Below are 17,673 nucleotides of genomic sequence, written 5' to 3'. Positions count from 1 at the left end.
TAGTAGTGCTCAGGTAGAAAAATCAAGAGTTGAGATTCTGTCAGGCAGTTTCAATAAAAAGACAGGGAGGAAGCAGAGAACACTGACAAGAGAAAGAACACCAACAAGAGAAAGAAAACCAACAAGAGAAAGAAAACCAACAAGAGAAAGAAAACTTTAAGGCTAAGGCTGCTGCTGCTGCTGCTAAGTTGCTTCAGTCGTGTCTGACTCCGTGCGACCCTGTGGACTGCAGCCTACCAGGCTCCTCCGTCCATGGGATTTTCCTGGCAAGAGTACTGGAGTGGGTTGCCATTGCCTTCTCCTAAGGCTAAGGCTAAAGATAGTCAAAGCTATGATTTTTCCAGTAGTCATGTACAGATGTGAGAGTTGGACCATAAAGAAGGCTGGCACCGAAGAATTGATGCTTTTGAATTGTGGTGTTGGAGAAGACTTTTGAGAGTCCCTTTGAGATTACCTTGGACTACAAGGAGATCAAATCAGTCAATCCTAAAGGAAATCTGTCCTGAATATTCATTGGAAGACCTGATGCTGAAGCTTCAACACTTTGGCCACCGGATGCGAAGAGCTGACTCACTGGAAAAGACCCTGATGCTGGGAAAGCTAGAAGGCAGGAAGAGAAGGGGACGACAGAGCAAGATGGTTTGATGGCATCACCAACACAATGGACATGAGTTTGAGCAAGTTTCGGGAGATGGTGAAGGACAGGGAAGCCAGGCATGCTGCAGTCCATGGGGTCGCAAAGAGTTGGCCATGACTGAGCAACTGAACAACAACAAAAATTGGAAAAGAAGGAGCAAAACAGGATATTAAATTGACTGAATTCAAAGAAGTAAAAAACTTAATTTTTTCAAACGTAAAAAAGAAAACAAAATTTCCAATCACCAACTCTTTCTAGCAGAAACTGTCTAAATAAAAAGTAAACAGGTTTGGTTAACAGCAAGTCTCAGTGTCCTCTTTCAACAAAGGAAAACAAAAAACCCAAAAAACTGCACAGGGATATCAAGGACAAACCAAGTCACTGAGAAGATTTCAGTTTGCAGGTCTCCTCTGTATCTAGAATGGAACTGATTTTGATTGCTGGGCTTAATGTCATTTTTTTCCATCTCCTAAGTTATTCATAATAGGAAATAATACAAGGCTACCACTAGCCTGAAAATAAGTCTGTTATTGTAGCTGCATGTTCCTTGCCTTGTCTCTAACCCTTGGTTTTCTGCACACCCACTCTGAAGCTCCTTGAAGTCCTGTTGGATCTCTGGTTATACCCAGGAACCTCACATAGTAGTTACACTGGAAATGCTTGCAGAGTCAACTAACGTTGATATAAAGGGACTATGCAGCACTAGCATTTAAGACAACAAGCTCAAAATGTAGAAAAAGCGACTTTAACAATTAAGGATTGATAAATGGGTTTTCCAACTGAAACGAAAATTATCATCTGAAAAAGAACCCCTCAGTTGAAACAATGATATTAATGCAATGTATATAAACCCATATTTTCTCAAAGATTTTGAGAAAAGGTGCGTGAAAGGAGATTCCATTGCTTAGTCTGGATGGTAGGTAAACACGTATTCTTTGTGTAAAATGTCAGTTACAATTTCTTTACTAATTGCTTTATGAAAGAAAAATTTTTTAAAGCTTTAAAAAAGTAAAGCAAGAGACTTCAACCAAGAAAACGTTAACTGGGGAGGAGTTCTGCAGGGATGCTGGTCTTAGGAATGGAAAGGGAGACATGCACGTGAGTGTCACAGCGGAAGGGAAGAGGGCAGAGAGCAAGGAAGAAACACTGTTTTTCACTCTATGTGTTTCTCTGCTGTTCGATATAAAAACAAAAAAAATTATGTTACACGATGTTTTGGCAAAGTTATCAACCATTAGACCTTTAAATAAAGTCTTTATTTCCAAACAACAGCAGCTGAGCAGGACACAATTACAGAATTTCAGAGATGAAAGAAACATGAGATAACACGAGAAATAAGAATCTTCTTATTTCCAAGATAAGAACACTAAGGCCTGAAGGGGTTAAGTGTTTTTGTCCTGGATTCCAGACTGAGCAGAGATAGGGCTAGAATTCAGGTTCTTGAATTCATAAATAGTTCATTCCTTTCTTAACTTCAAGTTCCTGATTTTTACAGATTCTATCCATGGAACCTATAAAACGATTGACTGGAAGTTAATATTATCTACTGCCCAAATCCAGGCTGTTAAAAAAAAAAACAACTTTAACTGCAAATTTTACAGGTTAAAATATGGCACAGGCATAATTCATAGTTAACTTTAGATTCCCTTCCTTGAAAATAATTACTACAATTATTCCTTAAAACATATTATAAAAATCATAACAAGATAACATTGAATAAATGTTTTCCACAAAAATAAAAATGTATTCAAAGATTCAATTAAATAGGCATATTTTAAACAATTAGCAGCTGCATAAACCCAAAGGCAATTACTTTAGATACAATTTCTAAGCATCATTTAAATCTTTTGTCTCTCACACCACAGATACTGAGAAAAGAATGGCAACCTACAAGTCAAAATAAATCTTTAATAAATGAAGTGGGGAGAAATAGAGCAGCTAAGAGAAGTAGAAATGAAATTAGCTATTCTGAGAACATGAGAATTCACTCCTCAGAACTCTTACAAGTTTCACATTGCCTATAACCTACTCCCAGCAAGTAAATATTGAAAAGAACAAGAAACCTAATTAATCTTTGATTGTTAAAGACTGTTCCTTTAAGAAATAACCATCTGTTTGCTGCCAGAGACTACTACTTGTTGTTAAGATCCTCAAGAAATACAATCTTTTTCAAAAAAATTTAGACTTCTTCTTTAAAGTGTTGGCGGGGTGGGGGTGAGGGGGGAGACAAAACTGAATATAAAAAGTAAGCTAAAAAGAACATGAAAATTTCAATATATGACATGATAATTTTCAATATCTTTTCAATAAATGTAAGCTCAAACAAAAGTTTAAGCTTTTCTAAAGGGAAACATTGGGGCTTCCATGGGAGTTCACTGGTAAAGAATCTGCCTGCCAATGCAGGAAACCCAAGATATGTGGGTTTGATACCTAGGTTGGGAAGATACCCTGTAGTAGGAAATGGCAAACCACTCCAGTATTCTTGCCTGAAAAATTCCATAAACATAGGAGCCTGGCAGGCTACAGTCCATGGAGTCACTAAGAATTATTTATATAAATTTTTTTTGTGCACATTTACACTGTGGAAGTGTTTAAAATAACTATGACAATTTACTACTAAAGCAAAGGTGACTTTCTTTTGCCATTAATAAGTCACCTGTTGTTGCATCATACATCCTTACTTGCTCAGACATAACTGAGCAACTGATATATACTGTGGAACTATCATACATACTAGTTAAAGAGAAGGAAATTTCATATTTTTGATCTCTTTCCTCCCTCTCTTCTCTTTGATATACCATCTGCATCCTCAGGTGACTCACGTTAAATAACATGCATTTTTCCCTCTTCTCCATATTCGTATACTCATGAAAACAACACAAATGGGAAGATAGGTACCTTGGGTAAATCCTAAAATAACTGATATTCTCCAATTCTTTCTTGTCAACGACTACAGAAAATTCCAGTGTGCACTGTATATTGTTTATGTAACCATTTTCTTGTTGTTTTATTGACTAGAATTTATTGTTTCCTGTCCCCCCTTTCCCCTTCCAGCACCTGCTGCAGGAAACCTCCCTGTGCACATAGTCTTACATGTTAGTGTTTTACTCCATGGGACAAGGTTCGAGCGCCACTGGATTGTTGCGCTAAAGAGTGCTTCTTTTTCATTTTAACTGACGTTGCCAGATGTCTTTCCAAGAGACTACAGCAGTTCGCTTTTCCACCAGCAATGTTTGTGTCTTTTCTCTTATACCTACATAGATATTAGACCTTTTCCATTTTTGCCAACCTGAGTTCTCATTGTTATTTTAATTGTATAATATTTCCCAAAATGCTAGTTAGTTTGAGCACCTGGACATCTGGATCTGCACTTTCTGTGGAATATCTATTTATAGTCTTTCTCCATTTTTCTATTGGGTTGTCTTTTTTGTGTTAATTTCTAAGAGCTTTAAGCAGTACTGATACTAACTTTGGATCATCTACATTTCAATTTTTGTACCAAATGTGTTCTTTAAATATTAAACTTTGCTGTGGCTTGCTTTTTGCTTTTTTCTCTTAAAGCTTTTTGTTTCTCTGTCTTGGCTAAGACTACTCCAACCTCTAGAAGAACACTGTCCAATAGAACTTTCTGCAATGATGACAATGTTCTACATCTGTACCATTCAATAGGCTAGTCACTAACCACCTGTGGCTAGTAAAACTGAGAACATGAATTTTAATTAAATAGCCTCAAGTGGCCGTGACCACTATGTTGGACAACTCAGTCCAAAACTTAGCTACTCATAGTTCAATCCATGAAGGGGCACAGGCTGGGAGGCATCCTAACAATGAACAGTCTCAGGCCCCGACCCAGAACTACTCTGTCAGTTTTCATTTTAACAGGATCCCCAGGCCCCAGGTGACTTTGTATTTACATTAGAGTTTGAGAAGTACTGCTAATAATCATATAAATTAGGAATTTTTGAGACTCTTCTGCCTGGACTCCACTAGCAATCTGGTGACAACTGTGAATCCCTTCGGAGACTAAAGTTTCTAAAATCAAAAATAAAAATTATGCAGAATTACAAAGGAAACAAATTATAGCTGACCCTTGAATAACTAACAGGTTTGAACCGTGCAGGTCCACTTACACGACAATATTTTTCAATAATAAATACTACAGTGCTACACGATCTGTGGTTGGTTGAATCCATAAACACAGAATTGCTTAATTCTGTGTCCAAACACAGGTAGGGAGGGCTCACTAGAAGGTCTATGCAGATTTTCAACTGTGCAGAGGGTCAGCAACCCATGTCATTCAAGTATTAATTGCATTCTGCAGTAAAACTACTGAAATATTTTTTAAAGTTATACATGTTCTTCGGAAAAATTGAGTCTTTTTATTGTCTTTTAAAAAAAAGACTTTTTGGCTGTGTGGGGTTTTGTTGCTGCACTTAGGCTTTCCCTAGTTGCAGTGAGTGGGAGGTAATGTTCACTGTGGTGTATGGGCTTCTCTTGCTGCAGAGCACCAGGGCTTCAGTTGTCGCAGCTCACAACCTCTAGAGCGTGGATTCAGGCATTGTACCTCCCAGGCTGAGCTGCTCTGTGGCACTTAGAATCTTAATCAAACCAGAGTCCCTTGCACTGCAAGGCAGATTCTTAACCACTGGATCACTGGGGAAGCCCGACATATGACCTTTTTCCCCTTACTGCATTAAGATAAGATCTAGTGAGGAGTCTAACAACTACGCTAGGGTTGGAATAGTGATGAGCCTAATCTCTAAAGATACTTGTGGTAACTACACTGTGATAGGAAAATACCTGAATTCTAATGCTGACAGAGCTCTAGGCAGGGACAAACCTACTGTGGCATTTATAACTAAAGCTCTAGATTTCGGTGAGAAGTGAAAATAGTGTTTTTCCCATTCCACCTAGAGGCACGTGGACCCTGAGCTAAAAATTGGCATGATTGTTGAAGTAATGGCCTAGGTTTCCTTTGAAAAATTTTAATCCAACTAGAATTAATACATGTATATAGTATAAAATGTGACAATCAACTTTTCTTTTAACAGATGAGTCTCATCCACTTGTGCTAGGACCCTTATACTAAAAAATATTCTTTCTCAACTGAATTGAACTATGGCTATTGTGGTAAATCAGTTCAGTTCAGTCACTCAGTCGTATCTGACTCTTTGCAACCCCATGGACTGCAGCACGCTAGGCTTCCCGGTCCATTACCAACTCCTGGAGCTTACTCAAACTTATGTTCATCAAGTCGGTGATGCCATCCAACCACCTTATCCTGTCGTCCCCTTTTCCTTTGGCCTTCAATCTTTCCCAGCATCAGGGTCTTTTCCAATGAGTTAGTTCTTCGCATCAGGTGGCCAAAGTATTGGAGTTTTAGCTTCAGCATCAGTCCTTCCAATGAATATTCAGGACTGATCTCCTTTAGGATGGACTGGTTAGATCTCCTTACAGTCCAGGGGACTCTCAAGAGTCTTCTCCAACACCACGGTTCAAAAGCATCAATTCTTCGGCACTCAGCTTTCTTTACAGGACAACTCTCACATCCATACATGACTATTGGAAAAACCATAGCTTTGACTAGACAGACGTTTGTTGCCAAATATTGTAGTAAATAATTAGATCTATTTCTATATTTTGCTCTACTGACATTTGTTTCTATGTCAATATTACATTTAGTTTTGAAGTATAAAGTGGGATCTTGGTAGGAGAAGCATCTCAACGTCCCCTTCCTTTCAATTTTTTCCACCACATTTTTCTTGGCAATTCCAGAACACTTACTTTTTCATAGAAGCTAAAATCATTTATCCAAGCCCAATCCTTGGACAGAATTATCTGTCTTCCACCAAAAAAATCAAAGACAGAAAATCAGAAAATTCTTGGGATACAGAATAACTGAATTTAATTAATACATTAATATGGGAAAAAATGCTACTTTTATGACTTTTTCTCCTAAGATATGGTGCTTCCAGGTTCAACAATACAATTTAATAGTACTCTTCATATAACCTACTATCTGCATCATGAGTTAATTATTTTCCCCCAAGTCCATCTCTACCAGTTATTTCTCTAAACCTAAAGAAATGCTATTGATCACTCATACATTTCTGCATTAAATTTAGGTGGTTTCTAACAGAAAAAAAATTTAATCTCCTTTCAAAAGTTTACATGGAGAGTTTTTCCTTCTTAGTGCATCTGCTAGGGCCCTCCAAGACCACGTTAGATAATAATAAACAACCCAAGTTTGTGTCTAGTTACTGATTTTTACAGAAAAAGTTCTATAGTTTTGCCATTTAGGATAAAGTATTTTGCTAACATTTTTTTAAAGTAAATACTTAGTCTCCTTCTTAGGAATGTTCACTGAATTTTATAATCTTTTCTCATTTAATGATACAATTAAATGGGTATTCTTCTTTAACTTGCTGATGCAACAGTTTATCCTTTCTGTCCTAAAATATACTGTATTAGACATAAAGCACTATTCTTTTGATAAAATGCTAGAATTCATTTTTGAACATTTAGAATTTCTGTAAGTAAAAATGGCTGATGGATTTATTTTGTACCATCTTTCTCAGAGCTTTCCATCTTTTTCAGTACTAGTTTGGTATAGTTTAATAATGGGCCTCCTGTCTGACAGAATGGTAAAGAATCCGTCTGCCAGTGCAGGAGATGTGGGTTTGATCCCTGGGTAGGGAAGATCCCCTGGAGAAGGAAATGGCAACCCACTCCAGTACTCTTGTGGACAGAGGAGCCTGGCAGGCTGTAGTCCATGGGGTTGCAAACAGTCAGATACAACTTAGCAACTAAAAGACAACTGTTTAATCACCTGGAATCAGCTATCCTTATAGAAATCAATTGACCCTACTAGGGCAATATATTTGTGAACCTGGAGCGCGTGCCCTGAGTCACTTCAGTCGTGTCCATCTCTTCATGATCCTATAGACTGTAGCCTGCCAGGCTTCTCTGTCTATAGGATTCTAAGACAAGAATACTGCAGTGGGTTGCCAAGCCTTTCTCCAGGGGTTCTTCCTGATCCAGGGATTGAATCTGCATCTTTTATGTCTCCTGCACTGGCAGGCAGGTTCCTTACTGCCAGTGCCACCTGGGAAGTCTGGCGAATCTGGCAACTTCATTAATCATATACCTTTACTTACTGTTTCCCTTGAAAAGAGATCAAACCAGTCAATCCTAAAGGAAATCAACCCTGAATATTCATTGGAAGGACAGATGCTGAAGCTGAAGATCCAACTTTGGCCACCTGATGCAAAGAGCCGACTCACTGGAAAAGTCCCTGATGCTGGCAAAGACTGAGGGCAGGAGGAGAAGTGGGCAACAGAAGATGAGATGGTTGGATGGCATCAGTGACTCAATGGATATGAGTTTCAGCAAACTCAGGGAGATGGTGAAGGAAGGGGAAGCCTGGCGTGCTGTAATCCATGGGGTCGCAAGGCATCAGACACGACTAGTGACTGAAGAATTCACTGTGTAATACCTCTGGGGTAATTCTTCTCTTCAAGTTCTCCACTTTTACTTAGTGTGGTAATCTACATTTTATTGGGACACTTCTTTCAGTTTTTAAGACTGTCACCACAGAGCTACATGCAATATTAATTAATGTCCAATAATCGCAAACTCCTTATTTTACTGTTCTTTTTTCTTTCTAAAATTGACTACTATATGCTTTTATTTTTCATCCTTCTCTTTAATTATAAAGGTAATTTAAGGCTACAGATTTTCCTCTGGCACAGCCTTAAATAAGTCTAAAAGATTTTGATGTAAAATGTTCTTGTTTTCATATTTTTATTTACTCTATGATCTAAAAAGTGTTTTTCTTGTTTATTACTTTTGACCTAAAAAAAAGTTTCTTAATTTCCAAATTTATTTCCAGTCCCCTTTAAATGACCACTACTGAATTAAAATAAAAATAGGAACTATTAAATATGTCCTTAACATTTAAATCTTTTACTATGTAGCCAAGTATATACATGATAGTTTTGTAAACTTTTCATTGAATTAAATTAATTAATTAATTTACTGGCCACCCTGTGTAGCTTATGGGATCTTAGATCCCCTAGGAGGAATTAAACCTTAAGCTCTGGACAGCCAGGGAATTCCCTTCATTGACATTAAAAAAAAAAAAAGATTCTCCCCTGGCCAAGGGATTTTAAACTCTATTATAACAACTAAATCAAAATTATTGATTGCCTCATTTCTTCTAGCCCTGACTCATTTTTATGTCTATAAGATATATTCAATTCAGAAGGAAGTACATTATAAACTTTCCTATCATTATTATACTTTTATTAATTTCTCCTTGTTTTTCTAAAACTCTTCTCTTTAATTATGTTTCTTGATTGTTGTTGTTGTTTAGTTGTTAAGTCTGTCTGACTCTTTGCAACCCCATGAACTGCAGTACTCCAGGCTTTCCTGTCCTTTACTATCCCATAGGATTTGCTCAGACTCATGTCCATTGAGTCAATGATGCCATCCAACCATCTCATCCTCTGATACAGAGAAGTTTATAGCCAAAGTATTGGATCTTTAGCATCAATATTAGTCCTTCCAATGAATATTCAGGGCTGATTTCCTTCAGGATTGACTGGTTTGATCTGCTTGCAGTCCAAGGGACTCTCAAGAGTCTTCTCCAGCAACATAGTTCAAAAGCATCAATTCTTTGGTGCTAACCTTCTTTATGGTCCAGCTCTCACATCCATACATGACTATTGGAAAAACTATAGCTTTGACTATACAGACATTTGTCAGCAAAGGGATGAGACATCTCTGCTCTTTAATATCTTGTCTAGGTTTGCCATAGCTTTCCTTCCAAGGAGCAAGCACCTTTTAATTTCATGGCTGCAGTCACTGTCCACAGTGATTGTGGAGCCCAAGAAAATAAAATCTGTCACTGCTTCCACTTTTTCCCCTTCTATTTGCCATGAAATGCAGGGATTGGATGCCATGATCTTAGTTTCTTGAATGCTGAGTTTTAAGCCAGCTTTTTCATTCTCCTCTTTCAACCCTCATCAAGAGGCCCTTTAGGTTCTCTTTTCTTTCTGCTATTAAGGGGTATTATCTGCATATTTGAAGTTGTTGATATTTCTCCCAGCAATCTTGATTCCAATTTGTGAGTCATCCAGCCTGGATGACATTTCTCATGAAATATCCTGTATGTAAGTTAAACAAGCAGAGTGACAAGAGTCAGGCTTATTGTACTCCTTTCCCAATTCTGAACCAGTCCATTGTTCCATATTCTAATTGCTGCTTCTTGACCTACATACAGGTTTCTTAGAAGATAGGTAAGGTGGTTTGATATTCTCATCTCTTTAAGAATTTTCCAAAATTTGTTATGATCTACACAGTTAAACAGTGGAAACAGTGTCAGACTTTATTTTGGGGGGCTCCAAAATCACTGCAGATGGTGATTGCAGCCATGAAATTAAAAGATGCTTACTCCTTGGAAGGAAAGTTATGACCAATCTAGACAGTATATTAAAATGCAGAAACATTACTTTGCCAACAAAGGTCCGTCTATTCAAGGCTATGGTTTTTCTAGTGGTCATGTATGGATGTGAGAGTTGGAGTATAAAGAAAGCTGAGCACTGAAGAATTGATGCTTTTGAACTACGGTGTTGGAGAAGACTCTTGAGAGTCCCTTGGACTGCAAGGAGATCCAACCAGTCCATCAAAAGGAGATCAGTCCTGGGTGTTTATTGGAAGGACTGATGTTGAAGCTGAAACTCCAAAACTTTGGCCACCTGATGCGAAGAGCTGACTCATTGGAAAAGACCCTGATGGTGGGAAAGACTGAGGGCAGGAGGAGAAGGGGATGACAGAGGATGAGATGGTTGGATGGCATCACTGACTCAATGGACATGGGCTTGGGTGGACTCCGGGAGTTGGTGATGGAGAGGGAGGCCTGGTGTGCTGCAGTTCATGGGGTCGCAAAGAGTCGGACATGACTCAGCGACTGAACTGAACTGAACTGAACACAGTTAAAGGCTTTAACGTAGTCAATGAAGCAGAACTAGATGTAACTCTTTAAAAATCTGTTTCCTCTCAGAGCTACGTACAAAATCAGATGAAGGAGGCTTCTCCCTGATGACATCCTATTTTAAATTGCCTTCATGTACACCCGTGGTGGATTCATGTCAATGTATGGCAAAACCAATACAGGGTTGTAAAGTAAAATAAAGTAAAAAAAAAAAAAAAAGCAATAGCTTTAAATAGCTATTCATAAATAGCTTTTCCATGAACTTTCCCCTCTCATGAACTTTTGTCTGTAAGTCATTTACATTATTTGCAAAAAAATACAACAGGTTTATATTATTTGCAAACAAAAAAACAACAGGTTTATAAACAAGCAACAACTTTTAGATACACAGGTAAGAGATGAGCTTTAGAAACTCCAAAGTAGTAATACTACAGCAAATTAGATTCTGAGGTCTTATAAATACATTAAAAATACATTAAAAATATTAATTATATTGAAACGTAATGGCAGTAATAATACATAAAAATTTAAATGTAATTCAGAATATAAAGTGTTTTTGTAACTTGATCAGAAAAGCAGAGACATTACTTTGCCAACAAAGGTCCATCTAGTCAAGGCTATGGTTTTTCCAGTAGTCATGTATAGATGTAAGAGTTGGACTGTGAAGAAAGCTGAGTGCCAAAGAACTGATGCTTGTGAACTGCAGTGTTGGAGAAGACTCTTGGGAGTCCCTTGGACTGCAAGAAGATCCAACCAGTCCATCCTAAAGGAGATCAGTCCTGGGTGTTCAATGGAAGGACTGATGCTGAGGTTGAAACTCCAATACTTTAGCCACCTGACGCGAAGAGTTGACTCACTGGAAAAGACCCTAATGCTGGGAAGGATTGGGGGCAGGAGGAAAAGGGGACAACAGAGGATGAGGACAACAGAGGATGGCATCACTGACTCGATAGATATGGGTTTGGGTAGACTCCGGGAGCTGGTGATGGACAGGGAGGCCTGGCATGCTGCGATTCATGGGGTCGCAGAGAGTTGGATATGACTGAGCGACTGAACTGAACTGAATGAATTTGTCAGATACTCTAAAATAATTATAACTGATGAGTACCATTATAGCATGTATCTAACAAGGGAATTTTAAATTCATCTTTGGGCAGGATAAAAAAGAAACTTCAGAAAACAAACAGTTAAAATAATCCCTGAAATGAAAAAAAACCTGAATCACAAGTATGTATCATTAATGAAATGCTTCATTTTCATTCAAATAAAGACAGGATTATTCAGGTATGAATACTTAAGATGAGCCTCAAGGTAATCTTGCAGAAGTTTTCTCAACAAATGTAACTATGTTTCCTAAACAAGGAAGTTCTCTTGAACAAAACACTTTTGCTTCCTAGTTACCAAAGCTCTCGTAAGAGAAAAATATTGCATAATTTCCTTATGAAACTTTGGGCTTCCCTGGTGGTTCAGTGGTAAAGAATCTGGCTGCCAATGCAGGAGATATGGGTTCGATCCCTGGTCTGGGAAGATCCCCTGGAGAAGGAAATGGCAACCCACTCCAGTATTCTTGCCTGGGAAATCCCATGGACAGAGGAACCTGGAGGGCTATGGTTGGGATAGCTAGAGATTCAGACACAAGTTTGGGACTAAACAACAACAGGAAACTTAATGTCATTGCACACAGACTCATTAATGCCTTATTAGTATTAACATTTATTTCTTTTGAAATGAAAGAAGCATGCTGAAAATAACTCTACAATAGCATAACAGCTGCAAATAGCTTAACTACATGCACTAGACCAGAATTCTGACCTGTTACAAAGAGATTTCATAAATAGAAAATAAAAGTACAGCACTTATGAGAACACTAAGTACTATACACAAGTTCACGTACGTAACAGCTCCAAATATGCTATAATTAGACTATGTTACTGACCCTTAAAGACTCTAAACTTGAAGTAAAAGATGAGCCTTATTTTCCTGTGTTAGTATCTACAATAGATATTATTTCCAAATAACTAAAGCTGTAGAAAAAATTAATGAAAGAAAATTCAAGAAATCTACTAAAAGGTCAAAAAATCAGCTTCTATTACATTTCTAAATCAGTTTTTCACCTCATATATGCCACGAGGTAGCAGAATATATGAATAAAAGCATAACTAACTGTGTACTTGTGGGGCTTTAACATCTTTGAATGTATCTGTTAGGTATAATTATGATATCAGGGTTAATAACTGAGACACCTTTGATCTGGCATATTATGCCAGAAAAGTTTGTTTCTCAAAATTCTATCTCCCAGTTATAGATTGACTTAATTTTATTAGGAAGACATAGTATTTGATTGGTTTAAGGAAACAGATATGAAATAAGAAATATAAAGGAAAATAAGGTAACACAGTAAAGCTTTGGCAATGACAGTATTTTTTGAGCAGCCCAAAACTGATTATAGAAATCAATGGGTATATGCTGCCACCATGTGGTCAACAAAATTAAGATCATTTTGGAAAAGACAAACTTAATCCCAGTCTTAGTAGAGTGGAAAGTTTGTTTCCTTAACTCCCAGTTACAAAACTCAGAGACATAACTAAAAAATATCTTAATACACATGGGACTGTCATGATCCTGTCACTTTTGAGGCATTTATGTTTGTCAACTGTTGCCTCCTCTTTTAAGTTTCTATTAATTTACTACTTGTTTTATGTTCTATTTTTTAAAGGTCAAAAAATCACATTCTACTACATTTCTTAATCAGTTTCTCATCTCGTATCTGTGGGTTTTTCCAGCAGTCATGTATGGATGTGAGAGTTTCTTTATAGAAAGCTGAGTGCCAAAGAACTGATGCTTCTGAAGTGCAGTGTTGGAGAAGCCTCTTGAGAGTCCCCTGGACTGCAAGAAGATCCAACCAGTGAATCTTAGAGGAGATCAGTCCTGAATATTCACTGGAAAGACTGATGCTGAAGCTGAAACTCCAACACTTTTGCCACCTGATGTGAAGAACTGACTCACTGGAAAAGACCCTGATGCTGGGAAACATTGAAGGTGGGAGGAGAAAGGGACAACAGAGGATGAGATGGTTGGATGGCATCACCAACTCAATGGACATGAGCTTGAGGAAGCTCTGGGAGTTGGTGATGGACAGGGAAGCCTCGCAGGCTGTAGTCCATGGGGTCACAAAGAGTCGGACACAACTGAGTGACTGAACTGAACTGTTCTATGAAATAATACTACCTTCTTGTATTTGTCCTGAGTTTATCCTCTTGCAAGTCAATCCTCACCTTATGTGATTTCATGATTTTGTGATTTCTATGAACTTCAATTACATTTCCCCCAGCTGTTGGGGTTCATTTGACCCATCTTAATCTCTGTATGTCCTCAGATACTAAACTCAGTTGCCCAAACACCAGAGTTTAGTTTCTAAACTCTGAACTTTATAGCTATATAAGGAATTCAATAATTATTTATAAATAAGATGTGCAAACAACCAAAGTCACAAGGTCCAAAACTGTACATTTTGTTCAAGGTCTAGTGATGTATTTTATTTTACTTTTAATATTTCCCCTAATAATGCCTATGAGAAACCTAGATAGCATATTAAAAAGCAAAGACATCACTTTGTCAAGAAAAGTCTGTATAGTTAAAGCTATGGTTTTTCCAGTAGTCATGTACAAATGTGAGAGTTGGACCATAAAGAAGGCTAAGTGCCGAAGAATTGATGCTTTCGAATTGTGGTACTTTCCTTTGGACTGTAAGGAAATCAAACTAGTCAATCCTAAAGGAGATCAACCCTGAATATTCATTGGAAGGACTGATACTGAAGCTGAAGCTCTAGTACTTCAACCACCTGATGCAAAGAGCTGTCTCAATGGAAAAGACCTGATGCTGGGAAAGACTGCAAAAGGAGAAGAGGGCGGCAGATGATAAGACGGTTAGACAGCATCACAGACTCAATGGACGTGAATGTGAGCAAACTCCGGGAGACAGTGAAGGACAGGGAAGCCTGGTGTGCTGCAGTCCATGGGTCACAAAGAGCTGGACACTACTTAGCGACGGGACAACAACAAATAATGCCTCATGAGTCATCACCCCTGTCAGTACAAAGTTAAAAATGTTGAGAGAAAGACTCTCTAACAAAGCCAAGGTTCTTTTTAGAGAAAACAGTGGGTTTCAAAGCCAAATATTTCACATGCACAGAATCTATTTTCTTTTTCTTCACTTGTGTTTCAGACAAAATTGTAAGGTGGTTCCATTTCTGGTGATGAATCTTTAAGTTCCCATCTGACCAACCCTACTGGCAATACAATCTCAAATTCTGGTAAAATATAAAACAACCACCTGAACGCACAAGAAAGTGACCCAAATCAGGCAGATTCTGGAGGGATATAATCTATAAGAGGAAGAATGGAACAGCACTGGGTGAATTTCCTGGAGTCTCTCTCTTTTTTTTTTTTTTAAAAAAAAGCCTTTTAGCTGGAAGGCAGAGCTACCACGTGCCAAGTAAGATGACAGACGTATAAGAGAAACTCCTTCATCTTTTTAGCTTGAAGAACCAGAAAACAGAGTATGGGTAACTCAGATGCTCTAAAGTGAGGAGGGAATTCTAGAGACAGAGAAGGGGAACTCTATTCTGTGGATAATCTCTGCCAAATATCTGGCTGACCTCTGAACAGCATATATGTAGGACAGACCCAAGAAGTCCTACTTAGGCCCCCCAAAAAAAACCTCAACTGAAATTTCATGTGCTGCCCAAGAGACATAGTATATAGCTTGAGCATAAATCAGTTAAATTCCTGCTACAACAAAAACATCAGTAACTGTCAAAATGCAGTCTATCCAACACAGCAGTTGTACTGTTCAGATCTACATTTACTCTATGATTTAAATAAACAATTTAAAAAGTTACTTGACCTTTGAAGAAACAGGAAAATGTGACCCATTCTTAAAAGAAAAGATAATCAACAAAAACCAACTCTGAGGTGACCCAGATTTTGGAATTGGCACAGAAAGATTTTCAAGTAGAGGTTTTAACTATTCTCAGTGGTATAAAGGAAAATACGCTCATAATGAAAAAACAAATACCAGAGCAATAAAAACAATAATAAACAACAAATAGAAATCTAGAAGTAAAAAGTATCACTCTTCAATTTTACCTAAGAAAAAACAAAAATGTATGTCCACACAAAGCCAATGTTCAAAAGTCTGGGGCAGCTTCACTTATAATGTGTTCAAAGTGGAAATAACTCAAATACCCATCAAGGGAGAATGAATATATCCATACAATTAAATATTCCCCAACAATATAAAGGAACTACTGAGACAAAAAAAAAATCTGGCAATTTCTAATAAAATAAATATTACTGGTGGATGGACAGATTAAGGTAAGTATAAATTATCAGGCAGAAATTAGGTGTTCCCTGTAAAATTTTTTCTAGTTATCTATAGCTTGAAAACTTTCATAATAAAACAGAAAAAAATTATACTCTCTAGGGCTGCTAATCAATTTTGAATGTGCTACTTTTGGGATCATAAGCTATGAGATGCATGAAAGAAAACACATAGGTTATGACATTTACTTATCTTCTGAGATGGTCCTCCAATATGCCTTACTGGTAACAGTATTCTACCCCTCAAAAACTTTGCTGTCTGAAAATCTGATAGTTTACTTTGTACTTCCTTTCTAATATGTTTACTGTTTGTTTCCCTGCCCTCTTTTTAAAATATAATTTTCACAAGGCTGGAGATCTTTGTTTTATTCACTGAGGTACCCCACATACCTATAACAATGCTTGGCACACAACAGATGTATAGTGAATATTTATTGACTGAATTTTATTCTCATAATAATGACCATGTAAATGAGGGAAGAGTTACATATTCTCATCTGTATTTTTATCATGGGAACTGAAGGGAAGGATAGAGAAGACTAAGTTCTTTATCCAAGATCATCACACCATCATCAAACTGCAGAGGTGAAACTTAAACTAGTATCTCTGAATTCCCCAAATATCAAAGCAGTAAATAATTTAACAAACCACCTCAAAAAATAAACCTCCACAAAATAGTGTCAAACAAAATTTCTTTTAACATTAAATATTAACATTGATTCACTATACCCTTATAAAAAAAAGGTCCTTGCTGGTTTGACTTTTCATTTAAAATATTCAGTCTAGGGACTTCCTTGGTGGTCCAATGGTTAAGGCTCTGCACTTCCACTGCAGAGGGCTCAGGTTCAACTCCTGGTCAGGAAACTAAATCCCACTAAGATCCTACATGGCATAGCCAAAAAATAAATTAAAAATATAAATAAAATAAAAATATTCATACTATGTTTTCTTTGTGTTGGGTAAGCTGGGTAAGAGAAAGAAAATCTAACTTTAAGGGTGGTTTCAATACAAAAGTAATTCCATTATGTTTAAACCATATTCTCTGAGTTTCTAAGACCTTTTATTATAGAGATAAGGCATTATTTAACTGTTTTTTCCTGAATGTGATTCAATTTTCCCTTTATAGTATGAAATTCAGAAAGAGTTTTAAGACATAGGATTGTATTTTTAGCTGAAAGGTGGTAAAACTTTAAGAAGCAAACTTATAGATGGAAAGGTTCAGTGATGGTTAATTTTTTATGTCAACTTGGTTAGACCATAGTACCCAAATATTTTGTCAAACATTATATTAGATGTTTCTGTGAAGACATTTTTTAAGCTGAGATTAACATTTAAACCAGTAGACTTTGAGGACGGCAGTTTACCTCCCATATGGGCCTCATCCAATCAGTTAAGGCCTTAGTAAAAGTGAGACTGAATAAGAAGGAATTTTGTCAGCAGACAGTCTTTGGACTCAAACTGCAACCTTCTCTTGAATTTCCAGGCTGCCAGCTTACGCTGTTAAGATTTTGGACTCGCCAAGCCTCTACAGGGGCTTCCCAGGTGGCGCTAGCGGTAAAGAACCCACCTGGCCAATGCAGGAGATGTAAAAGACGTAGGTTTGATCCCTGGGTCTAGAAGATCCCCTGGAGGAGGGCGTGGCAACCAACTCCAGTACCCTT

At 37.5% G+C, this 17,673-nt stretch overlaps 1 protein-coding gene and 1 non-coding gene across 2 annotated transcripts in view; one reads left to right on the top strand and one right to left on the bottom strand.

Annotated features, from left to right (window-relative positions):
- The window catches only part of PIBF1 (progesterone immunomodulatory binding factor 1), a 229,162-nt gene that overhangs the window by 183,917 nt on the left and 27,572 nt on the right, over window positions 1-17,673 (bottom strand). The gene's annotated exons all lie outside the window — the stretch shown is intronic.
- On the top strand, window positions 16,804-16,876 carry TRNAG-UCC (transfer RNA glycine (anticodon UCC)). Its single transcript has one exon. It is a non-coding gene; the product is annotated as a tRNA-Gly (tRNA).

Source organism: Capricornis sumatraensis, chromosome 12, assembly GCF_032405125.1.
Source record: "Capricornis sumatraensis isolate serow.1 chromosome 12, serow.2, whole genome shotgun sequence".
Lineage (NCBI taxonomy): Eukaryota > Metazoa > Chordata > Mammalia > Artiodactyla > Bovidae > Capricornis > Capricornis sumatraensis.
Note: the sequence above shows the minus strand (reverse complement) of the source record. Positions and strands in the feature narration are given on the sequence as shown.